Raw genomic sequence first — 27,028 nt, forward strand, 5'->3', positions numbered from 1 at the left:
TCTAAAGCAATACATGAGCAGATGCTCACAGATGTATTGTTATTAGCAGTGGGAAAGAGGGAGAGAGGGAGCATGAGAGCGCATGGGTCCAGTTGTTCCCCTATGATTTATACCCTACACAGTCAAAAATTGTTCCTTGTTTAGTGTAGTATTGTCATCTTTGGAAAGAAAAGTGGGGGTAGGGAGGGGGGAGATTAGACATATTCTATTCCTGCTGCAAGAATGTTTTATGCAAATTGCTAATGAGATGATTTGCATATTTGTAGCCTATTTGCATGAGGCCATAAACCTGGTGGTGGCTGTTGTTATTTTTTAATGTGTGGTTTTAGTGCCGTCACACTGACAGGCCGGGTGAATTACATCTCATGCGTCTCTGTAGGGCAGCAGGGAGGCAAAGTCCCCCCCCCCAGCCTATATGACACCCCTCCCTGTCTCCATTTACGAGATGTGCACCCTGCTTTTCTGGTACGTATACCAGGTGAGCCACTGTTTCTGCTTCGACTTTGGGGTAGAGATTGGGGAGGGAGGGGGGCCTTTTTACTTTTGTGAGATGCTGCTCTTCAGCTTTCAGCCAGTAGAATTGTTAAAAGGTAAAGGTAAAGGACCCCTGACAGTTAAGTCCAGTCGCGAACGACTCTGGGGTTGCGGCACTCATCTCGCTTTACTGGCCGAGGGAGCCGACGTTTGTCCGCATACAGTTTTTCCAGGTCACGTGGCAAAGCATGACAAAGCCTCTTCTGGCGAAACCAGAGCAGCACATGGAAACGCCGTTTTACCTTCCCGCCAGAGTGGTACCTATTTATCTACTTGCACTTTGATGTGCTTTTGAACTGCTAGGTTGGCAGGAGTAGGGACCGAGCAACGGGAGCTCATCCCGTCATGGGGATTCGAACCGCCAACCTTCTGATCGGCAAGCCCTAGGCTCTGTGATTTAGACCACAGCACCACCCGTTGGAGACCCCCAAATGAAGGCAGACAGGTTGAGGTAATCCATAGCATGCAAGGAAATGAAGTGATGGGCTGGTACATAGGAAGCTGCCTTATACAGAGTCAGACCTTTGGTGTATCTCACTCGATATTGTCTGCACTAACTGGCAGTAGCTCTCACGGCTTCAGACAGGAGTCCCGCCCCCCCCAAAACCTACCTGGAGATGCTGAGGGTGGGACATGGGGTCTTCTGCCTGCAAGCAGATGCTCTGCACACTAAACTAGATCCTTCTGCTGCCACCTGCCATTTTGAATTAAACCATTTACCCAAAGCAAGAGTGCCAGTGAGCTCAGCCAATCAGATGCTACCTTGGGCAGGGCGGGCAACAAGGGCATTGGGGGAATGGCAAAGGGTGGGGAATCAGGATTCTTGTAAGTTGATCTGCTAAAGATGCTTTAAATGAATAATGGTTAGAAAATCAATGTTGGGTGGCCCGATGCAGGGCTCCTGCACATTTAATTATTGTTACCAAGAGTTCAAAATATGCCTCGCCAGCCATAGTGGGTGGAATAACGAACATGCTACACAATGTCTGTTCATGCGCATGCAGTGCGATATCCTGAGATGCCTGCTTGTCACTTGGATGTTTAATTTCTAGACAGTGGCACCATCAGGACAGGACTCTGGAGCAGAATTCTGTGGCCCCGCTAATCAGAATGAGCGGAAGGGGACCCCCAAAGCAGTGCAGCTAGCTTCCCACCTGGAAAAGGAAGTGAAGGAATGCCCACATTACAATTGAAAGAGGTGGTGTTTAAGGCCATCATATCTGGTGTCTAAACTTAGCTAACTGCACCATCGCTTCCTCAGCCCCTCAAGAACGGCAAGTCTGGGAATCTGCAAGTCTAAGAATATTAAGACGTCCTTAAAAGCAAAATATGGACAAAATAGAGACCGGTTTGCATGTTCAGACTCAGAGTCCTCCCCCCTAAATATAGACACACTTGACTCAAATTTTAGTTTTGGTTTTTGGCAGAATTTAGGCCACAATTTCATTGATTACAGAAGGTCGTGGTTGCATAGGCTCTCTGCATCCTTGCAGGCAGCGCTGACCCAGGGCACCAGCATAGGTCATCCAAGGGTGAACACCTGTGTAGGTGAAAAACCAGGAATAGACTATGTTCACCACCCAGATGCCCCCCTGGACTCAGGCACGGGCACAACCCCCTCTCGGGGGTTGACCAAACCAGTTGAGTCCCTGGATTCCTTTAACGGAATACCCTTCACATAGGGATGGTGAGACCGTTCTCCTATCCCTATCACATGAACCAGTGCCTATCCGCAACCTTACAAGTTGTGATGATTTGCTACACGGCAGGTGAAACCTAAATGGCAACAGCCAATCAGCCAAGTGGGGAAATTCCTGCCGCGCCCCTGTCCCAATGACAGACGATGGCATAGCAAGGTCAATCGCAAAATGCCCTAAAAGTAGGGAGAGGTGGGTGGGTGTTCCGAATGCACGAGCCGAAAGAGAAAGCTCTGTGTCACATGCATGGGTAAATAAAGGTCCCTCAATCCATTTGGACTGCGCCCCATTGGCCAGATTAAACCCAACAACGAGGGACCTACCAATCGCTTGTTGTGGCTGTCCAATCTCACCCACCCACAACACAGGAGGTCGGTCTCCAGGTCTCACCGCAACACGTGCCCTCTTTTAGGGAGGACACGATTTGTCACATGTAATGCAGTTATAGGCACTGTCCCTGGTAAATAGAGACAGGAGACAAATGTTTAGCATATATGAAGTCCCACTGATGGAGCTGGAGAAAGGAACCCTCTCTGCTTGATACTCCAGGGAGTTCGATTTGCGATCTGGTCCCTGGCCAGTGTTGAAATTGCTGGATCAGAAGAAGTGCCGGCATGATTAAGCGCGCACATCTCCTACATAAGTATATTTATATGTACTCATAAAGTTGAAGAGGTTGTAGATCTTATAAGATTGTCTGCATGCAAATGTTCTCAAGTTATACAAGACAGGATGATTCAACTGTTTTCGTCTTGGAATGAATCCACGGTCATCTTGCTTTGAGGAGCTGCTAAAGATCTGTGCTTCTAAGACCTCTACAAAAACTCTGACTTCCCAGAACAGAAACTTCTATGCACACACAGCCCTGCTTCTGTGCATTTAAAAGGGACAGAACCTTTTGTATTTGTGGGCTTTGCATAACAGGCAAGGCAAACCATATCTTTAGCCAAGTGCAAAAAGTTTAGATGAGCAACTACTCTTAGCTATCTAAATAATCACCATCAACAACTCAGCCCTGATGGAAGATTTATTCCACAGTGCAGAGAATGGGCCCCTTCCCATATTTCAGTGTGACTGTGTGCAGGAATAATCTCACACAAGTCAAATGGGAAGATGGAAAGTACTCATGAATCAGATTCAGAAGAGCTGGCAGTCTGCTAACATCTTGACATACCAGTGTGTATAAATCTAAGGTAGCAAGATTGCCACCCAGAAATTCTCCTCCCTGGCCGCATTAAAGGTGCTCCCAGACTGCCACTCTTTTGGGGTGGGATTCAGTCACAGGTTGGCAAATTTAGGTTGCACAATTGCAGTTGATTGTGAGTGTGTGTCCCTGCACAGCAAACTCACTTCCTCCACAGATTGGTCTTTTGAGATGAGGGAAGTGATGGGAAAATGCACTGTTAAGTGTGGGACAACACTTTATGCATTTATTAATTTCATAAAATGTATATACCACTTGACTGTAACCCCCCCCCACCTCAAAGTTGTTTGCAAAAATGATAAAGCAAAGAATAAAAATATCACCGAGAAAAATGAACAACAGTAAGACTTTCAAAAAGTTCAAATCACAATGGACTAAAAAGAGATTGAAACTGAGAATTGTAGTTGTGAGGGAGTGCATTACAGTCGTCTTTGGGCGAAGCCATCAGCACTAAATGTACTTTAAATGTATGATGTGGCTATAACCAGAGTCATTCATGCTAGCTGCAGTCTGGGAGCCCCATGCAATTGACATTGCAAAAGTGACCTCCAAGATAAATGCACCAAAATCATAAATTGTGTAGCAGGAAACAGACCTTTCCCTGGTTATACCCAGGTTACAAGGGATTGGATCCAGATGTAGTCATGCTTAGAGTAGACCTATTGAAATCAACAGGACATAAGCTGATTCCGATGGGTCTTCTAAGGAGGGATGGGGGATAAATTCTATTCAGTTCACATTCAAAGCAGAAATATCACAATCTGAACTTTCTGAACCAATAAGTGAACCAAAACACAGCCATCCTTCAAAATCCGCACTTCTTTGAATTTTGCAAAAATGCATTTAATTCTTGGATAAGGTGTGCATAAAAATGTAGAATAACATAGAAATTTACTATATTAGGGGAAACAGGGTTTGTTTGTTTTGTTTTTTTAAAAGGTGTATTAGGAAAAACTGCATGCCCGAAGTGCGCATATTAGGAGAAATTTGCATTAAAATTCTGATGAATTTTCATAATTTTTGTTTTTTATAATTGCAAACTGATGTGTAAATGCAGAAGACTGACCTTTATTGGGGGGAGGGGAGAAACTGGGAGAAACGAAAAGTGAGAGATTTGCCTATTCCTACTTCTACATTCAGATCCAATCAAGATGCTTAACAGTCAGGGGTTCTGATAGACTGTAGCTTCAGCCTAGAGGAAAATATAATTCCTATATGAAAATTCTACTTCCCATCATGGAAACCAGCATGCAGACCCTTGTACACACATTCCTACTCCTGCTGACTCTCTCTTGTGCGTTGATATAGGGTGAAGCTGAGATTTATTTCTGCAATTAGATCTTTGCAGCAAGAATTAATCTAAAGAGAAAGGGAAAAGGAGAGGGAAGTGTTTATTAATTATATATATTTCAGTTAGTGAAACATAATATTTAACTTAAATAATTGCAGGCAGGCATCTGGCAGGAGAGTGCGATCCATTCCGAGTGACGAATGCTTCTGTGCTTTTCGCTCTTGGCTTGCTGGGCTGATCTGTGAGATGACGAACGTGCCTCATGTTTCCCACGCTCCGGAGCTTCACACACAAGGAGGGAAAATGTGGTCTCCAGCTCTTCCCATGAGCTATCCTTACCCTCTTACTAGAATAGTGACCTCACCTAGCCACCGAGGGATTAGCACAATGTTTGCGTTTAATTCTGTGCCAGCGTATGTGTCCTGGTGGAACTGATGCATTTGGTTGTGCCAAGGATCCGTAAGAAGGCTGGAGCCATGAGCATAAGTTGTCAAGCGTCCCTTATTTGGTGGGACAGTCCTTTATCCCAGTGCCATGTCCCGCTGCTGTCCCTTATTGATGATGTCCCTTAAATAAGCTACTGAAGGTAATGGGGCCCTTTCTATGTCCAGTTGTCCTTTGTCAACAACAAATTATTGCTGTTTTTTTCTGTTGAATATATGCTATATGGTAATTTATGGACCTAATAGGTATCTAAAGCCATTTGCATGCAACAAAATATGTATTTTATCAAAGTAATTGTTGATTCCTTATTTTGGCTGCTGATCCCTTATTTTCAAGGCTGCTGGTCCCTTATTTTCAAATCTGTAAGTTGACAGCTATGGCCATGAGCTGGAGCCATGAGCTATTCTGGCCACGCCCATGCCCACGCCACCGGAAAATGCTTCAAATCTGTTCTTGCACACCCTTTTCCTTTTGGATGCTGATGACCCTTCTGAAGACCCAGTTTGTGGGTGGGGAGCTACAGAATTGGTGTGAAGGGCCAAAGCTGAATGGCAGTTCGTATGCTTTGCATGCAAAAGCTTCCAGGTTCAATCCCTGGCATCTCCAGGTAGGGCTAGGAGAGACCTCTTAATGGAACCCCCCCCCAAAAAAAACCCCTGTCAGTCAGTGTAGACAATGCATGTTTGGCACTGAAAGCAGATTTTAGAGCTGCGATTTGCAGCAGGTCATTTTGAGACGTCTTGACTCAGAAGTCCGCTCTGCTGAGTTCAATGGAGCTTGCTCCCAGGTAAGTGTGTGTAGGAATGGAGCCTCCATTCAACCTTTAGGGCAGGGGTGAAGAACTTGTGGACCTCCAGATGTTGCTGGACTACACCTTGACCACTGGACTTGCAGAATGGGGCTGATGGACAGATGGATTTTTTTTATGAAGGATAAACGGCTTGATCAAAAGAAAAATGCTCCAGGCAGTGTGATAAATAAGATTATGTATGAAATGTAGCTTAAAACCCCCAACCCAATCACAAAAACATACATAAAACCATCATCATTAAAAGCGATGCATGGAACTGCCTCCAGGAGCACCTCAGGTACATTTGCTTTGGATGCAGAAGGCTCCAGGTTTGTTCCACAGCATCTCCAGGTAGGACTGGGAGGATTCCTGCCTGAAAGGCAGTCAGCATAGACCTGGGATGGAGAACCCGTGGGCCATCAGACCTTGTTGGACTGTAGCCATAATCTAGTGCAGTGGTTCTCAACCTGTGGGTCCCCAGATGTTGTTGGACTACAACTCCCATCATTCCTAGACAGTATGACCAGTGGTCAGGGATGATGGGAGTTGTAGTCCAACAACATCTGGGGACCCACAGGTTGAGAACCACTGATCTAGTGGCTATGTTTGCAGAGGCTGATGGGAGCTGGAGTCCAACAGCACCTGGAGAGGCCAAAGATGTATGAATGGTCTGTCTCAGCATGAGGCAGTTTCCTATTTTCCTATTGGCATTGTGACCGATCAGGCAAGCAATTTAACGATGCAGTGGAAGTGTTTAAAGTATGGTCTCTTTAGTCAGACAAAATGAGGTATCTGTAGCTCAAATGACAGAGTGAATTTCTACGTGCTGCTCTTGGTTTCATCAAAGATCAAGAAGGGCTGCTTAATTGGATTTCTTCAAGGCCAGAAGTAGGAAGGCCTCGCTGTTTCTCGGGTTACAGGACTGCCAGAATAAAACAGGGGGAATGAATTAATCCTCATGCAAAGCTATTGAGCTTTCGGGCTACATATGCAAGGGAGAGTGGGAATGCCCCTCACCCCCCCGAGGTTTTAGACTGAGGCTGTGCTCAATTTATGAAGCGCAACAGGTATTGCTGAGATTAAAAAGTTAACTGAAGCACATTGCGCAGAGCAACGAAGGTGACGCAATGCAGAGACCTCAAACTCAAGATCCAGATTTCCTCTTATACTGGACTGGCTTCCTTCATCTGCAATATCCCTATCTGTGGCGTCTTCCATAATAGTGTCAGATATCAGTAGCTGTAGATATTGGTAGGGAAAACCCCCATTAAGTAAGCTACAGGAAGGCAGCAGAAATTAGGCTGGCTTAGGCTGAGTCAGTGTGGTGTAGCGGTTAGAGTGTCAGACTAGGACCTGCAAGACCCGGGTTCAAGTCCCCGCTTAGCCATGAAGCTCACTGGGTGAACTTGGGCCAGGCACTGCCTCTCAGCCTAACCTACCTCACAGGGTTGTTGTGGAGATTAAATGAGGAGAGGGAGAGCCATGTATGCCAACTTGAGCTCTTTGGAGAAAAAGGCGAGTTATAAATGCAACAAACAAACAAACAACTCCTACTGCAAACTCCCTTCAAGAGTAGAGCTACTGCGTAGCAAAATAGGGCGTGCCATTTTAGGGGGTGAAATTTACGGTAATTTATTTTCAAATCTCTTTAGTGAGGGGTTTTAAAAATAGATTTTTGGGTGTGAGGAATTCAAATCTGCTATTGTTTTTGTAATTGGACAACTTTTAGCTTGGGAAGTCTACATTTGATGAAGCACACAAACTGCTTTTGGAAAACCACAGAAATTTAATTTTGCCTGCGGTGTCCACCCTGCATCTGTAAAGGCTAGGAGACCTGGCAGGCTGATTTGCTCTAAGTCTACACCAGAGGCCATCAGTTCTGGCCTCTGAAAGCTTCCTTGACTCCGTTTTTAAACCACACTGGCATCCTCTTCGCCCTGCTGGTAACTTTCCTCATCTGCAGTATATATTCTAGTTTTCCTTCGATTACTGTGAACAGGTAAACAGGAGACCCTTATTAATTTCAGAGAGATATGCACTCAGACAAACATTCATTATAAGTGTATAATATTATTTTCTGCAAGGCACTTTGGGAGCCTTTCAGGATTGCAAGGCAGAGTAGCAATTAAACACAAAAATAAATATGCAGACATGCATCTCTTAGGAAAGCTTGGAGACAAAATGACATTCATGTTCAATTTTTTCCCTTCTATAATCTCCCTGAACCGTTGATGGGTTTCCCTCTGGAGTTCAGTGCAGCTAACAGTGGCAGGTGAAATAATTAGCTCTAATAAGTATGGACACTTTGCTAGACAATAGTTCATGTATAAGAAGCTGTTTGGAGCATCTAAAGCAGCATTTAAGTAAGAGGTGGATAATAACACACCTACCATAAGGCCTGAGTGATGCTGTGAGCTCATTTATACATTTATGCTACCATGTGCATGGATGTAGGTGGTAACAAGAATGAATGGACCTATGCTGATACGCACATGGAAAAGCCACAAAACATATGCATTCACTTATATGGATATGCATTGTACATCACAGATGTAGTCATGTAAAACAAAGGCACAAGAACAGTCATGTAAAACAAAGGCACAAGAACTGCTGGGGGGAAATAAGGGAGAATCGTTCATTGAAAATGTTGTCTGTAAGAATAAAAGAAAATTATTATACATTAGTTTGGAGATGGTATCTAACAACATTTAATAAAATAAACAAGGAATATTTGGTGTTATGTTGCAGGGGATGCCAGGAAACAGGGAATTATGTTCATATGTGGTGGAGGGGTAAATATGTACATTTTTGGGGGGGGCAAAAGGTGTTTAGGGAGATCACAGAAATCACTGGGTTAAAGCTGTTATCAATTGCTCACAAATTTATTGAAAGCTGCACAAGTTATCATAGCTAGGAAGTGGAAGGGGCATGCAGAATACAAAATGAAAGAATGGTATAAAGAATGGGATACAGCTATTAATGATAAATTAACTTGGGCCATTAAGGTAAGATGGGGGATATGCAGGAGAAATGATTCGGAGGAGAGATGGAGGGTGTTTGCAGAATTTGTACTGTTAAAACGGAAAGGGTTAAACCATCGCAAGATTTTGGGAGGTTGGATAGTTACAATGGAATGGTCTCAGGGGTAGGGTGCACATTTTTATTCTTATTTATTTATGATTATTACTTTCTCAAAATAAAAATAAAATAAAAATACATATTTAAATAGGAAAAAGAAAAAGAACAAAAGAACAGCCTGCTGGATCAGGCCAGTGGCCCATCAAGTCCAGCCTCCTGCTTTCACAGTGGACAGCCAGGTGCCTATGGGAAGCCCATAAGCGGTTCTGAGTGCGAGAGCACCTCTCCACCCCTGTGGCCTCCAGCTGCTGGTACTCACTGATGCTCTTTCTCTGGCATGGCTAGTAGCCATGGATAGCTTCCTCCTCCATGAATCTGTCTAATCCTATTTAAAAGCAATCCAAGTTGCTAGCCATCAACATAGTTTTTGTGAGAGCAGATTCCATAGTCTAACTATATTCTGTCTGCCCTGAACCTTCCAGCATTCAGTTTCATTGGGTGGCACCAAGTTCAGTTGTGATTAGGGAAGAAAAAGAATTCTCTGTTTGCCGGACACGTGAGCAAAATTTACAACAACAAATGTGTGTGGAATAAATGTGCCTAGGTGAGGAAGCTGGGGGTGTGGGAGCAAGCCCTGCCTTTGCCTGTCGGCACACTTCCTATGCGAGAGCCGTGCAAAAAGGAACCCACACGCATACAGATTCTAGGCACATAGAAACCATGCCAATGGCTGAGTGAAGACACATCAGAGGACGAGGTTCGCCACCGTGCTCCTACTCCCTCCTAAGCACATTCCTTTGCACATTCATTCTGCTAATCTGTGCATGAGGTCATCTTCCACAACCATAGAGATAGCACTGTGGCGTTGTTGTTTTGTCTATTTGTGTACAGTCACACCTCGGGTTACAGACGCTCCAGGTGGTGTTTTTTCAGGTTATGGACGCACCAAAACCCAGAAGTACTGGAACGGGTTACTTCCGTGTTTCGGCAGTTGCACATGCGCAGAAGCGCTAAATCACACTTTGCGCATGTGCAGACGTGTAGAATCGCAACCTGCGCGTGTGCAGATGCGCCGCTGTGGGTTGTGAACGCTGCAGGTTGTGCATGTGCATCCCGCACGGATCACATTTGCAACCCGAGCATCCACTGTATGTCATTGATTTTGTGTGTTTTGTGGTGTTTCCTGCTTCCTCCTCCTGCCTTTCAGAGCTACAGTTCCCAGAATTCCTTGGGAAGACTGATTCAGTATTAAACTGCTCTGGGAACTGTAGCTCTCTGAGGGGAATAGGGGCCACCTAACAGCTCTCAGCAGCCTTACCAAACTACAACTCCCAGAATACTTCGGAGGGAGGGAAGCCATGAGCATTCAAAGTGTCATCACGGTGCTGTAAATGTATGGTGTGAATGTGGCCCAAGGCTTCACCCAGCACACAATCTGTCCTTTCACCTGCCACTTTTGTTTTGAAATGCAGATCACCTATTGCAAGACCTATTTGATTCTTTGGGCAGTGTGTCTTTAACCCTTACCCTCTTGGATTTAAAAGCCCACAGAAATGCAGAGTAAAGGGATAAAGTGCAGAGTCGGGCAGCAAAGATGCTTTGGCCACGTGTAATTACCTCCTGGCAAATAGAAGGGGAAGAAATGGAGGCAGTGAGAGATTTTACTTTCTTGGGCTCCATGATCACTGCAGATGGTGACAGATGCCTGCTCCTTGGGAGAAAGGTGATGGCAAACCTAGACAGCATCTTAAAAAGCAGAGACATCACCTTGCCAACAAAGGTCCGCATAGTTAAAGCTATGGTTTTCCCAGTAGTGATGTATGGAAGTGAAAGCTGGACCATAAAGAAGGCTGATCACCGAAGAATTGATGCTTTTGAATTATGGTGCTGGAGGAGACTCTTGAGAGTCCCATGGACTGCAAGAAGATCAAACCTATCCATTCTGAAGGAAATCAGCCCTGAGTGCTCATTGGAAGGACAGATCCTGAAGCTGAGGCTCCAATACTTTGGCCACCTCATCAGAAGAGAAGATTCCCTGGAAAAGACCCTGATGTTGGGAAAGATGGAGGGCACAAGGAGAAGGGGACGACAGAGGATGAGATGGTTGGACAGTGTTCTCGAAGCTACCAGCATGAGTTTGACCAAACTGCGGGAGGCAGTGGAAGACAGGAGTGCCTGGCGTGCTCTGGTCCATGGGGTCACGAAGTCGGACACGACTAAACGACTAAACAACAACAAATAGTGGAAACGGGGTAGGGAACAGGGTGTGGGAATGGAAAAGCAGTACGTGGGAGTTTCACCAGTGAGATGCTGGAGGGCAGAGAGAGGTCGCATGTGATTCAGATGCGCATCTGGCTGCGCTCAAAATTGCTATTCACATCGTGCATCCATGTACAGCTGTGCTGGGCCCCAGAGAACACCTTTCTTCTCCTCTCCTCTCCCCCCCCCTTCCTTGAAAGAGTCAATAAGAGTGACATTGTTGCTTGGCAGCGGGAGAACAGACCCCGCTGTTGCAAATCCACAGGCACATTTTTGGGGTTAGGTGTTTACAGAAAGCTTGGCGGTGCCGGCAGGAGGAAAAGAAAAGATTATTGTTCAGCCGCCAGAAACCATTGGCGTCTCCTTGCCTGCACACATAAATATCTCTGTGTATCCATACCTACCGTACTGCAAGGGGGAAGGGGTGTTCCTGTGAGCACGGATGTGCTCAGCTCAGCAGCTTGTTTGCATTAGAAGCCCTGGTTGGTCTCAGGGCAAAACACACCCCTCCAGCCATTCGCTATCTGCTTTTACTGTAGCTTTTCTGTTTCTTCAGATGCTGCCCCACGCAGCCTGTTCATTGGATGTAGGGTGACTTTTGAAGTCAGACCTGATTCCTTAGCTGGCATTCGAGTTTAAAAACAAAACCAGACCCGGTTGGTGCTCTTCAAATTCACAGCACAATCTTATGCATGTCTACTGTGAAGTCCCACTGAGTTCCGTGGAACCTGCGGCCAAGTAAGTGTATATATAAACAAACAAGCAGCTACATAGGATTGCCACGTCAGTTTCAGGGCAATGTCAAGCAGCTAACTTCTGAAAGTTGGCCTATGTACCCCACTGGCTCCTCACACCCTGCTACACATCCGCACAGCTTTTCGGACTCCCAGTCTTCATTCATGGAAAGTGAACATAGATGGTGGTCCATCTGTTCCAGCATCCTGTTGTCATGGTGGCCGACCAGATGGACGTGGGAAACTTGAAAGATGGACATCAGTGCAACAGCACTTTTCCCTCCTGCCATGCTCAGCAACTGGTTATTTTCACCAATATGTGAATTTTCACACATTTCTTCACTGGAGAACTGCATTGAAAAATTCAGAGAAGTGTGAATTTTGAAGGATGCCTGCGCTTTAGTTCATATATTATTTCAGGCAGCACAAATTTAGTAGGTTTACCTTTAAATGTGAATCGAATTTGTCTCCTACCCCTAATGGAAGTTGCTTTGAATTGCTGTGCTGGGAAAGAGGAAAGCAGTTCATGCAAAGTGACTGTGCTTTGTGTTTATTCCCCATCCCTGCATAGCAAGGCCCAAATCAGCTTTGGAGAGAGCGGGGAGGGGAGGTCATTTGGGGAGGTGGTGCAGAGGAGAGGGTCATACTTCACCACCCCGAGAAAGAAAAGAGGTAAACATTGCAAGGTCCTCAAGGAAATAATACAATTGATTTACAAAAGCACTCCAGTTTCCCCTTGTTGCACTTAATGCATTTCGTCTGAACCAAGAGAAAAAAAAAAACAAGCTGAAAAATGCATTTAGCACAACATGATTAAAATGGGTTGCTTTTATAAATAAATCATATTGTTTCCTTGAGCACCTTCTGAAGGCCACCTCTTTTCCTTGCTTGGTCCAGAACTGGTGATTCCCCACAACAAAGCATCTCCTCACCTGCTATACCAGGCACCCCCAAACTCGGTCCTCCAGATGTTTTGGGACTACAACTCCCACCATCCCTAGCTGACAGGACCAGTGGTCAGGGATGATGGGAGTTGTAGTCCCAAAACATCTGGAGGACTGAGTTTTCTGATGCCTGTGCTATACTGAGCCAGAACCTTGGGCCATCTACTCAGCATTGTCTACACCACAGATAGTGAAACCTGCCCTCCAGATGCTTTTAGACTTCAATTCCCATCAGCCTCAGCAAGCATAGTCCCTAGATCAGTGATGGCCAAACTTGGCCCTCCAGCTGTTTTGGGACTACAATTCCCATCACCACCATGTGGAACCCCCTCCCATCAGATGTCAAAGAGATAAACAACTACCTGACGTTTAGAAGACATCTGAAGGCAGCCCTGTTCAGGGAAGTTTTTAATGCGTGACATTTTAGTGTATTTTTGTTCTTTGTTGGAAGCCGCCCAGAGTGGCTGGGGAAACCTAGCCAGATGGGCGGGGTACAAATAGTAAATGATGATGATGATGATGATGATGATGATGATGATGATTCATGACCACTGGTCCTGTTAGCTAGGGATGATGGGAGTTGTAGTCCCACAACATCTGGAGGGCCACAGGTTACCTAACCCTGGTGCATGCCAACTGATAATGGTTCTCCAGGGTTTCAGGCAGCCCTCCCTGGAGATGCTCTACCACTGAGCTATGACCCTTCCTCTAGGTGTTCTTAGAGGCAGTTCCAGGCATCATTCTTAATGATGATGGTCTTATGTATCTTTTTGTAATTGGTTTGGGGATTTTAGCTGTGTTTTATGTATAATTTTGATTTGTGCATTACTTGAGTTGGTGGTGTTTTGTTTTTTTTAAGCAAGTGATTTATCATTTCTAGAAATCAATCAATCAATCAATCAATCAATCAATCAATCAATCAGCCCCATTCAGCATGTCCAGTGGTTGGGGATGATGGTTGTTGTAATTCAGCAATAGCTGAATGGCCATCCTAAAGCGTGAATTGAGGCTCCAATTCTACACACGCTTGCTTGATTGAACTCAGTGGATCCGACTTCTGAGTCTGAATTGCACTGTTATGGACTGTAGCTTTTGTTAGAATTCCTGCTCCATGATTGCAGTCATGGGATTGTTGTCTATCACATGGCGGTATATGTTTTGACTCCACAGAGTGGGAAGTGACGGAGACAGGATGTTTGTGTTACTGTGTTCTGTGAAGTGGGACTATTGTCCTTTGTTCTTTCTCGTTGCTGTCTGATGCTAGAGAGAGAGAGAGACATGTTGCAGTGCTCCGTGTGTGTTTATATGTAAATAAAGTAGATTAGCCAAAATGCTGAGTTGCTGAGGTCTGTCACGCAAGGTGCGCAAACTCTGTGGATCCCTAAGTGTGCCAGAGTCGGCTGGCATCGGTCGCAGTGATGTTTGGGCTGAAGAAAGCTTTTGAAGCTCTTGAACGATTGACCAGGAGGGAGAGAACATGCCAGTCAGGCATGTGTCTCTACCAGGGTCCTACTTGAGTGTAGGCTGAGCTCCTGACAACTTTCACCTGGAAAACAAAATCTGCTTTCAGTACCAAACCTGGCAAACCGTCATTCACAAAGGCTGCTCCTTCATATTTTTGCTCTTGCTCAGAAGAGCAGTCTCTGAGCTTGTTCCTGAAACATCTCAGCATCAATTCCATAGGGAAATAGGTGGTTACAAGACAACATCTATCTCTCCTACAAGTTTGCCCAGAAGCAGGAAAGATAATTTATCATCCAGGTCACTTTCAAAAGAAAAACCTGCTGCGCTGCTTAATTTGAGAAGGGGCAGCTTTAGAAACGAGGATCTTCTGAGATGCCGGGTGTCTCGTGGGAGCACCACACAGCTGTGACTTGGGGTATCAAATTACATGTCCCCCCTGCTGGTCCTCCCACTGTGGGGCAACCACCGTTTGCCGTCATGCTTACCTCCAGCTGGAGTTGCTGGTAAATAGCATCCCTTGTCCCTAATAAGCTCGACTCCTTTGGTGCTGAGAATAGGGTGGCTGCTTACCTTAACCCCCCCCCCAAAAAGAGGAAAGAGGTTGGCATACAGTGTGCATGTGCTAATTCATATGTCTAGGTGCAGATGTAGAAATAGTTGTAGCAGTTTAAATAGAAATGCAATGCATAGTGGGGAAGACTGTGAGCAGGTGACTTAAGCGCCTGCTCTGTCTGCTGTCTAGCTGCAATGGATGATGGTGAACCTCAAGGCTCCTCCTGGTCTTCCTTCTTAGAGCTATTATTATTATTATTATTATTATTATTATTATTATTATTAATACCCGCCCATCTCATAGAATCATAGAATCATAGAATCATAGAATCATAGAATCATAGAATCATAGAATCATAGAATCATAGAATCATAGAATCATAGAATCATAGAATCATAGAGTTGGAAGAGACCACAAGGGCCATCGAGTCCAACCCCCTGCCAAGCAGGAAACACCATCAGAGCACTCCTGACATATGGTTGTCAAGCCTCTGCTTAAAGGCCTCCAAAGAAGGAGACTCCACCACACTCCTTGGCAGCAAATTCCACTGTCAAACAGCTCTTACTGTCAGGAAGTTCTTCCTAATGTTTAGGTGGAATCTTCTTTCTTGTAGTTTGGAACCATTGCTCCATGTCCGCTTCTCTGGAGCAGCAGAAAACAACCTTTCTCCCTCCTCTATGTGACATCCTTTTATATATTTGAACATGGCTATCATGTCACCCCTTAACCTCCTCTTCTCCAGGCTAAACATGCCCAGCTCCCTTAGCCATTCCTCATAAGGCATCGTTTCCAGGCCTGTGACCATTTTGGTTGCCCTCCTCTGGACACGTTCCAGTTTGTCAGTGTCCTTCTTGAACTGTGGTGCCCAGAACTGGACACAGTACTCCAGGTGAGGTCTGACCAGAGCAGAATACAGTGGCACTATTACTTCCCTTGATCTAGATGCTACACTCCTATTGATGCAGCCCAGAATTGCATTGGCTTTTTTAGCTGCCATGTCACACTGTTGGCTCATGTCAAGTTTGTGGTCAACCAAGACTCCTAGATCCTTTTCACATGTACTGCTCTCAAGCCAGGTGTCACCCATCTTGTATTTGTGCCTCTCATTTTTTTTTGCCCAAGTGCAATACTTTACATTTCTCCCTGTTAAAATTCATATTGTTTGTTTTGGCCCAGTTCTCTAATCTGTCAAGGTCGTTTTGAAGTGTGATCCTGTCCTCTGCGGTGTCCATCTGGCTGAGTTTCCCCAGCCACTCTGGGCGGCTTCCAACCAAGTGTTAAAAACAGTACAACATTAAATATTAAAAACTTCCCTAAACAGGGCTGCCTTCAGATGTCTTTTAAAGAGAAGATAGCTGCTTATTTCCTTCACATCTGAAGGGAGGGCGTTCCACAGGGCGGGTGCCACTACTGAGAAGGCAGGCACTCTGTCTGGTTCCCTGTAACACTTCTCGCAATGAGGGAACTGCCAGAAGGTCCTCGGTGCTGGATCTCAATGTCTGGGCTTGTTATCTTGAAACTTAGCCCATCAAAAAGAGGACTCCTTTTCATATGTGGTGGTACTCAAGAAAGCGGGGGCATTTGGGGAAATGATACACGACGAGATAAAATGTTTAGAATGAGCATACCGAAAGAGCCTGAAGTGTTTCTGATAGGGATTATAGGGGCAGAAACCCCCCCCAAAAAGGTTAAAGTTGTTTATGTATGTAACAACAACAGCTAGGATTCTTTATGCACAGAAATGGAAGGAAGAAGAAGTTCCCATCAAAGAATGGATAAGATAACGGACCATGCAGAACTAGCAAAATTAAGAGAATCTCATGATCAGTGTTTTACAGAAGAATGGATGCCTTTTTCAGACTGCTTTAAGAAATATTATAATATATGAACCCATGAGCAGGATTTGAGCAATGAGGAACAGAAGTATCTAGATCATAATACAGTGGTTATGATTTAATAGACAGAAGAGAGGGTGAAACAGAAAGAGAGAAACAACAGCTCCATGGAAAACGGGGTGGAAAGTCAACAAAAATAAGAGAAAAGACAAAATTGTGTTTTGATTGTATATGTTCAAAATGTTGAAGCTTAATAAAATCATAATGGGGGGGGGAGGACTCCTTCAAAAAGTGGGCTGCTCTCTGCAAAGTAGGGCACTTGGCCACCCTAGTGGTTGCCCATCATAGACATGCAGTCCCATATGGTTGTGTGGAAGGCAATTCGGCCCTTGGAGAGGAATCAGTTCCCCACCCCTGCTAAAAGAAGAGGCATCTTGATGCATTATGTAGAGTATGTCCTCCTTTAACCATTCGAACACATTTAGGGATGCAGGCAGGCCCTGACTATAGGAGCCCTCCTGCCATTTATAAATTATAAAGGGCTTTGGCTTTTCACAGCTGGCAGATCATAGAGAGAAGCCTTTTAGATCGTAGCACAGCATTAAGTGGGCACTAAAGAGGAAAAGGGGATTTTTCAAGCCTGTCCTAAGTCTGAATTTAATAAGTCAGAAATTATAATACTAATTTGGAGAGCTGCCAAACTGACCTGAAATGGCTTTGATGGGCATGCAAATGAACCCCGAAGAGCAGGGAAGGGGGAGTATGCAAATACGCAGATGCCCAGAAGGCCCATCCCTAATCATAAATGGGAGCAGGAGGAATGCTTCTCTGAGTCATTGCCATGCTGTCATCCATTGGCACTGCCCAGCCTCCCAGGCTCATTTGCATTACTTGGAGAAGGAAGTTCCATCATGCCATCTGATTATTTCGCATATTAATTTAATAAGTTCTGCTCTATTAAAAACTTGGCTGGTTGCATTTGCACATGTCTCTCCCAAATTGAGCAACACGGCCGCACGGCATCTCCAAAAACCTGCCACCTTTCTCCTGCTATTTCCAGTTGATGATTCTCACCACCGCAACAACCCTTTTGGAGTTCTTGAGCAGTTGCCTTATTGCCTTGCAGGCAAAATGGTTCATTGCTGGTTATAAAGCCTTTCCTGGGAGATGGTTGGAACCTGCTCAAAGAGGATTAGCTGGAATTCAGGACTCCACAAACCCCTAGGAGGAGATGTGAAATCCAGAAGGGATACAGCAAACCACTTTAGCCTCTGGAACTGATTTTGCCTAAGTTCCAGACAGCTCAACAAGAGATCAATGACATAATCAGCATGCAGACATGACAGAACCCTACAGCTCACATGATGCCTTCCAGAGGCTGTTGGACTACAACTCCCATCATCCCTAAGCATTTCTCATGCTGGCTGGGGCTAGGGGGAGCTGTAGTCCGACAACACTTGAAGGGCAACACATTGGCTACCCCTGCCCCAGGCCTAGAGCAAGTACACTGGCTGCTACCATGGCTTGGGGATGCTGCTAGGCTGTGCTGTTTGGGGTGCTGCAAAGGCCGTTAGTGCAGCAACGATGGCATTGTCAGACTTGTGTCATGTTGGAGATCTCTGGACACGTACATCAAAGCATGGATTGGAGATCTTCTCAGTGCCATTGAAAGTCTTATTGTGACTTATTTAACCCTTTAGAACCCCACATTATCCTCATGAACCTTTAAATATCTACATCATGATTAAATAATCTGTTACGTCTTGGTTCACGGTGACTCTCCCATCTCTTCAGCTTCACCCATTGGGGGAAGGTCACGAGGGAAAGTTGGACATTCTGTGAAGGGCATAATTGTATTTCTTCCTGAGACATTTTAGATCAGGAGAGTGTGTGTGGGGGGGGAGACAATGTGGAGGACCAGCTTCCACCCCAATCTTCTTAGAACTGTCTTGCTTCAAAACAGGAAACTCTAGCTCAGGGTTTCCCAAACTTGGGTCTTCAGCTGTTTTGGGACTACAATTCCCATCACCCCTGACCACTGGTCCTGCTAGCTAGGGATGATGGGAGTTGTAGTCTGAAAAAAGTTGGAGACCTAGGTTTGGGAAACCCTGCTCTAGCTCCTGGCAGCCCCAGGAAGCCTGGCCAATGGTCAGGGGAAAGATGGAGCATGTAGCCCCCACCCAACACCTAGAGGGCACCACATTGACCACCCCTGGTTTATGCCATAATAGTAATAAATAATGCTGGTGTTTTTATAATAAATAATGCTGCGCCTCTACTGTTTATTTCTGCAACAAACACAGCTACTCCTCTGTAAGTCAACCCTCGCGGTGTGTTTGAAAGATGATGCTGATACAACTCTCTAACAGCCCTCAAAATCCTGGAGAGATGAAAGGCAGAAAGACAATTTTAAACTGAAAAACCCCTACATATTTTTGTGGAAAAAAAAAGAAAACAAATCACTATCTGGAGAAGAATAGCAGATCTCAGCCACTTAGGACCAAGAACGAAATTTGTGCAAAGAGGCAGTTAGCACAACACTCTGGCATACAGTATGACTTGGTAACACAAACAAGTTTCCTTGGAGAGAGGTGCACTCTAGATAACCCAAGGGGGTTTCTGGTCCAGACATCATCAAGTGGGTACGGCAGGCTTTTTAAGCCAATTGCCCAATCAGTGTGTGAAAATGGTTAACATCAGCATTTTCCTCCTACAGATGTGGCCACGAGGGCAGGGAGTTCCTGAAAACACACACACAAGGAACCTGGATCTCCAGAGCTGACAAAGTGTTTTTGCAAACCTGCACCCAGATATATAGTAGAGCGTTCTGGTTACACAGTAGCTTTGATATGTAGGATCTGATTATAGAGGCATGTTTAAAAGGAGCCCCTGGCAGAGGTGCAATGTCTGCACAAAATCCTGATAACATCTCTTACACTGTGATTATACTGGTTCTTCCCCCCTTCAGAGCCTAAGGACCCTGGTGTCTCAACACCAGTGTGAAACAGAGGGGGTTTCCCCAGCTGCCTGGATGAACGTGAGGCAGAAACCCATCTTGATAAAGATGTTGTCAGTTTGCCAAGACTTCCACCAAAATGGTGTGAGCCAATGAAAGAGAAAAACGAGACTTATATTCTTCGTTGATTCAAACATTTCTCCAGGATTCCATTTTGCAATCATTTCCCTGGCCCGCTCCCTCACTTCTGGTCTTGTGGTACAATACCCTCCCGCCCCACATCCCGTTCCTCTGTGACATGATCTCCTCTCTCCCTGTGTCACATCTTGCTTGAATAAAGGGGTTGTCCTGTGTTGGTGTAACTTGTTGGTGCAAAAATATACATATATTTAGGATGGAAAATTCCTGGATGCCAAGATCCAAATTTGGGGCAAGTACTCTTTGATGAGAGAACCCCAGCAGAGATTTAAAATCACAAAATATACAGCAAAGCATGGAAACATAGGCTGTTAGACAAACTCCTCAAAGGTCAGGTTGATGTGCTTCAGAAAATTTGCACAGGCAGTAAAACTTGGTTTAGTTACAAAGTGGTGAAAGTTTCTATATTATGGGTATAAAAATTCAAGAGTGGCTTGTGAGAGCCACGCGGTCTGAAAGGAGAAGTTCACAGCTCCTCACACACCAAATTAATATGTAGACTGGGGGAGAACTGAGTGAGAAACCTTGATTACCTATTTCCTCCCAAGATGGTGGAGTGGACTAAGCCTGGCAGGACAGTTTACTCTATACTATTAACCCCTTCATGTGTTAACTAGACTTAAGCATGTTGGTTGCTAGCCATTGATGTTTACCAATGGCTAGCATTCAGCCTCTGAGCATAGGGGCCCACAATAGAAAAGCTGTTTTATCACACCAAGAACAGCAGCAGCTGCCCTCCCATGTCCACTCACAAAGTTCCAGTAATTATTAACAATGGGTTCTTCCCTTTAATCCGCCCGGCAACAGTGGCCTCTGTTGCAGCCCATAATGGTGCTGTACAGTTAAAAAGGTAAAGGTAAAGGGACCCCTGACCATTAGGTCCAGTCGTGACCGACTCTGGGGTTGCGGCGCTCATCTCACTTTATTGGCTGAGGGAGCTGGCGTACAGCTTCCAGGTCATGTGGCCAGCATGACTAAGCCGCTTCTGGCGAGTCAGAGCAGTGCACGGAAACGCCGTTTACCTTCATGCCGGAGCGGTACCTTTTTATCTGCTTGCGCTGGTGTGCTTTCGAACTGCTAGGTGGGCAGGAGCAGGGACCGAGCAATGGGAGCTCACCCTGTTGTGGGGATTCAAACTGCTGACCTTCTGATTGGCAAGTCCTAGGCTCTGTGGTTTAACTCACAGCGTCACCCGTGTCTCGCTGTACGGTTACTAGGTAGCAAAACAGCTGTTGAAGGGCTACATTTCAAACATAGTCATTAGCAGCAGTATTATTAGTTATTGTTGGGTTTTGCTTTAAATGCCCCCCCCCCCACGGGCTTTCTTTCTTAGCAGGCAAGCCTTGGCATTGAGAGAGAAACTGATATTGAGCATATGGTTTATTATGAGGCACTCATCTTTCCAAGGCTCTCATGTTCTGGGGAAATGCCAGATTGCAAGAGAGAATGTTGGCGTGCCCATTTGGGCGTCTTTTCCAAAGACATTTGGTATTTTTGAGAGCTACAGCGCAAGATTAGAAAACAAAGGCACAGCAAGGAAAAATGTGATTGTGGAAGCCGAGGCTTCCCTGTACTCTCAGCAAACAGCCTCGGCTGAAGACATCCAGCTGCCTAAGGTGACCCAGTAAATGTCACTCCCAACCTTTTCTTGCTGTTCCATCAACCTTGAATTTCTGCTGATGCAGCAGCAGCAGCAGAAACCCAGGTGACCCTACAGACTCTGGCTGCACAATCCTCGCTCTGAGGATGGGCTTGTTAACGGAGAAATCCGAGGGCTCCCTTGGACAAAAAAACAAGGACACCAGCCAGGAATACCAGAGCAAAACAGCAGCCAGTAGGCTTGTCTTCATTGAAGACTGTCGCGATAGGACTCCCACCTGCCACCAGGTGAAACAAAATGGAAGCCCAGAACAAAAGAAGACCCCAACTTTATTAGTTACTGTCAGGGGCTCAGGAGCAGAAGTGGATGAAATGGATAGCGAAGGGGAAGAATCTGAGGGCAGCGTAGGAGAAGATGACAGTGGCCCGAGAGATTCCATGAGCCTCTCCAGCGAATCGGAAGATTCACAGAAGGGGGCGCCGGTGGCCAGGGCAAGGGGGGCCAGCGGGGACTCCCAGAGCAGCAGTTGGAGATCAGGACCAGCTTCCCCACCAGAGCATAGTGGGGGGGGAAGAGTCCCAGGTATCGGGGCCAGCGTCTCCCCCAGCAGGGAGAGAAGATGAGTCAGGGCTGACCACGCCTCCATCGGAGAGTCAGGCAACGGAGGGGAGGTCAGGTCCAGCTAGCATCCCGGAAGAGGGAAGCAGTGACAGAAGCAGTGTAACGGTCAGGAGGAAGGTCACTGGGTTGGCGCGAGAGCCAAGTTCAAATGTACAGGCGCGCGGGACAGCAGAGAACCAGGATTGGGAACCAGGTCCTAAAGCCCGCCGGAGGCAGGGGGAGGAGTCAGGGGACTCAGCGTCAGAAGAGTCCAGAAAGGTGAATGCCCCAGCGGACAGGAGGACCCAGAGGAGGAGAGAGCAGAGGAAGAGGTGGAGCAGGGCTAGAGTCTTAAACTGGTGTCAGGGGGGAGGAGATTCAGACGGAACTTCGGCGGTCTAAGGTTTAAGACGTAGAGCTGCGCGCCACGGCTTTGAAATGGAAACTAAACTTCAATAAAGACTTTTGTATATAACGACGACCTGGCGTTGGTCCTCTGTGAGCTGGGACCTTGGGCAGCTTTGACAGTTACTAATCCCCCAAACTACACCCCTAGAACTACATCACAACTACATCATGACTACATCTTTGACACATCACAAAAAGGAGGGGTTGAGGGAGGAATTGTGGAGGCAACCTGAGTATCTTGTCACCTGGCTGGTTCTTCCTTTCACCCTCCCCATGAGTCATTTCCAGAAGACAAAGGGGAGCTGGCAGTTTCCTGCCCTCAGAGGGAAGATCTGATCATTGTCCTTTGTTCCAGTCCGTGTTGGATCCACTCCCATACGCAAGTCCTTTGTGACCTTGATGGTCTTCTGTCTGGGACCATCAAGGTTGTCATGCCAACTGGGTAGGGCTCCTGAAGTATGTGTTGGTACGCTTAGGGGATTATGGCTGTCCTCTATCAAACGATCCCCCTTTGATAGTCCTTCCTTCATGGAGCAAAATAAAAATGGACCGGTGTAAATCCGACATATGGTTGATTTACTACGAATTTATAACAGAAACGTCGCGTATGTCATGTGTGAGTCTGTGTGTGTGTCGTGTTTGTACAAACTGAATGATTGCCGGGGGGGGGGTGTTCCTGCGACAGACTCCATGTGGAGTTTCTTGTTGCTGTTCTTGTTTGAGAGAGACAATAAAGTTCTTATCTTGCTTCCTGTCTGCTTCCATGACACAGAAGTGGAAGATGAACCCATGGCCCATGGGGCCCACACACCCTGTTTCAGCCCCTGCAGAGATTGCAACCCATTGCTTTGCATTGCAGAAGGTCCCAGGTTCCCTCTCTGGCACCTACAGCAAAGAGGATAAAGCAGGAGGTGATAGGAAGGTTTCTTCTCTGCTTGAGATCCTGGAGAGCTGCTGTCGGTCAGAGCAAAAAGTGCCTGGCTAGATGGCCCAATAGTCTGACTTCTTACAAGGCAGCTGCCTACATTCCTCAGATCTAATTCTGCTTTGCATTCCATCCATGCAGGAAGGAAGGTAGAATGCTATTTGCCAGAAGCAGGGCCTTTGCAGTGATGGCTCCATGAATGAAGAACAATTTTCTCCCTTGGGAATAGAGCAATATCTCCTCACCTGGCTTTTGAGGGGGCTGTGAGACATATTCCCCTCCCCCCAAGCTGGCTTTTGGTTTGGCTGGTTAGGAATTTTGTGTCTCTTAGTTCACTGCTTGTATTATCTGGGGGAGAGGGTTAAAATGGTTTAGCCTTTTTTTTTAAAAAAAAAAAAAGCCACCTTAGATAAAATTTAGAATTGCTTAGGGGCAAACATGCCAACTTTAAAGTTGTGATGCCACTTATTTTTTCACTCGAGGAAAGGTTAATTTTTTAGTCTCACAGCTTTTGCTTATTTTCTCTCTCCAGGTGCTGCTGGTTTCGCATGTAATTTATTTCACTGGAGATGAACAGCTTGTGTACTATCCCCTTCAAGATGGCAAAGCAGAAAAGCAAGATTCTGGATTCTCCTCCCTTCCCCTTAAGGTATGTTTTTCTTGACACTGACTTCTGCTGTGGTGAGGACTGGGAATGGGCAAAACTGTCAATTCTGGTTTCTAATTTATCTCTTTCCTCCAACGGTTTGTGATTTATTTTTTTTAAAAAAGGAAGACATCACAGAAACATTTGAATGCATTTTTGAGCACATTTCTCTGACTGTATACATTTCTGCATGCAGTTTTGCTCAACGTACAAAATTTCGCAAGAAATTCTGCCCAATATGATGCATCTTTGTATATTATTTTCAACAACACACACATTGTTGTACCCATTTTCATTGCATGTTTTTGCGTTGCAAAATTTGAGGAAGGGTAAAATTTCGAAATACAGTGCTGTTTGGCTGTTGGCTTAGAAAGTTTGAATTAGGCAAGGAAGTGCAAATTGGGAATGAATTTTCCCCTTAACTCTAGCAGTGACATAGTGTAGACATCATTAACTGACCTATGGGTTTGGGATCTGGTCTTATGAACCGACATTTTAAAGGTGCTTAACACTGGCTGAATTGTGCCCTTCGCTATGCACTAAATCAGGAGTAAGCAAACTTTTTCAGCAGGGGGCTGGTCCACTGTCCCTCAGACCTTGTGGGGGGCCGGACTATATTTTGGAAAAAAAATGATGCAAGAGTGAGTGGCAGGGGCTGGCAGCGGCGATGGGATAATGAGCAGGGTGCAAAAGGGCTCCGGAGAGGGGCTGATTAAAATGGCAGCAGCTCGAGCGCTGCTGCTGCTGCTGACACTAACAAAGCCCAGCCTCCTTCCTCTTCTAGTCAGGGCAGGGAGAATCCAGGAGGAGGGAGGGAGGAGGCGCCACTGCCGGCGTGTGAGGGAGAGGGAGGAGAGGGAAATAATGTGCGCGCTGGCGATCCACGCGGCGATTCCCGGACCGCCCACGGGCCGGATCCAGATGACAATTGGGCAATTGGGACTGATCCAGCCCGCAAGCCTTAGTTTGCCTACCCATGCACCAAATGGTTATACTATTAGAAATACATAGATAATTATGAAATTATTGTGAGGTTTAATTATTATTATTGTGAGGTTTAATTAGTTAACTGTTTATATTTGGAAGGAGAAAAATAATCATTTCCTTAATAACAATTTCCTTAAAAACCAACTTAGACATATGAAAAACTTAAAACAATTCCTTATTTCCTGATGAATAGCCTTTGGGCTATAATGTAACTTAAATAGAAAACTATCTTTAGAAAGATTTTTTTCCTCCAAAAGCATTTTATTTTAAAAATCCAATTTAATTTTTTTTTTTTAAAAAACTGATTTAAATTTAAAAAATCCATTTTTAAAAAATAATAATCCATTTTTTTTAAAAAAAAATCATTGGTTTTTATCCACCCTGGTATAGAAATTTAAAAATACATAACATAATAACCAACAAAACAATACCCCCCCCCCCCCCCAGTTTAAAAGACTAAATGCTAGGTTCTGTGGTTGCATCCTAGCAGGCTTTTCAAAACACCCACTTGTTGGATAATATTCTAAAATAGTCACATGCACTCAGGCTTCTCTCTGATCAGGGGTTTGGGGTATATCAGGTACTTAGCAGGCCTTAAGCAACAATGAAGACCATTTCAAGTTGGAAACAGGGAACCATGTGTTTTGTTGCAGCTGCAGTGAGATGCAGTGGTAATGAGGATGGGGAATGAGGATGAGTTGGGAACGAAGAGGCAAGGTGAAAAGAGCAACAGCCTACCATGTTGGGGGCTCCAAATCTGACACTGAGTTTTCGTCCCCCTAACAACCCTGGAACAGGTGACTTCCTGAATTCTATGCGGCCCAAATTTCTCCTGCAAATGTATCTGCCTCTCCCTGACACATCCCCCTTAAAAAGAGAGAGCATAAGTTATGCCGGCTTTAATTTCCATTCTTTTGCAATTAATTAGCTAATTTTGCACTGGAGCCTCTTCAAACGGCCTTTGCACAGAGCTTGGTCCAGCCCCCCAGGACCCCATGCTGGGGAGCTGCCCCCTGTGTGTGCCTGTGCGCCTGTTTGTGTGCGCATTGTTTTGTCTTTAGAAATTCAAGGTTGGAGAGACATCTCCTGCACTTGTGGATCCTTGCTAATTAATCTCTTGGCCTCCTTGGTCAAGATCAAAGCCGCAGGCAACTGGCAGGGCATTAGCATGAGATTTGTTCAAAGTAAACTGCTTCCTGGGGACGGGAACACGAGGGCACCCGATGGCACCCGTTCCTAGTGTTTTCAAGCGCCAACCTGGTCTTGCGTGTGTTTCCCCCCCAAATATTCCTAAGCAGCAAGTGAAGGGGAACCAGCTGCATTTCCTGTAACAAGCAGCCCTTCAGGTTTTACCTCTCAGTGGGAAGAGGAGCAGCTATAGGTGACATGGACGGAGGAATGGTAGCAGCTGATGGTAGCAGCTTCAGTTGCTTTGGATGGTTTAAACCAGGGGTCAGCAAACTTTTTCAGCCGTGAGCTGGTCCACCGTCCCTCAGACCTTGTGGGGGGCCGGACTATACAGTGGTACCTCGGGTTAAGAACTTAATTCGTTCTGGAGGTCCATTTTTAACCTGAAACTGTTCTTAACCTGAGGTACCACTTTAGCTAATGGGGCCTCCCACTGCTGCCGCCGCGCCGGCGCCGCGCAATTTCTGTTCTCACCCAGAAGCAAAGTTCTTAACCTGAGGTAATATTTCTGGGTTAGCGGAGTCTGTAACCTGAAGCATCTGTAACCTGAAGCGTCTGTAACCTGAAGAGTCTGTAACCCAAGCTACCACTGTATTTTTTTTTGGGGGGGGGGATGAACAAGTTCCTATGCCCCACAAATAACCCAGAGATGCATTTTAAATGTAAAAACATGTAAAAACATGCTGATTCCAG

General features: G+C 45.6%; 1 long non-coding RNA gene across 1 annotated transcript in view; it reads left to right on the top strand.

Moving 5' to 3' along the window:
• The window catches only part of LOC309328988, a 45,730-nt gene extending 19,815 nt beyond the window's left edge, over window positions 1–25,915 (top strand). Inside the window, exons 2-3 of the long non-coding RNA XR_014150990.1 lie at window positions 24,047–24,163; window positions 25,801–25,915. This is a non-coding gene — a long non-coding RNA (uncharacterized lncRNA). The remainder of the gene's footprint in view (window positions 1–24,046; window positions 24,164–25,800) is intronic.
• Window positions 25,916–27,028: the final 1,113 nt, after the last annotated feature.

This window comes from Podarcis erhardii, assembly GCF_964252035.2.
Source record: "Podarcis erhardii genome assembly, chromosome: 14".
NCBI lineage: Eukaryota > Metazoa > Chordata > Lepidosauria > Squamata > Lacertidae > Podarcis > Podarcis erhardii.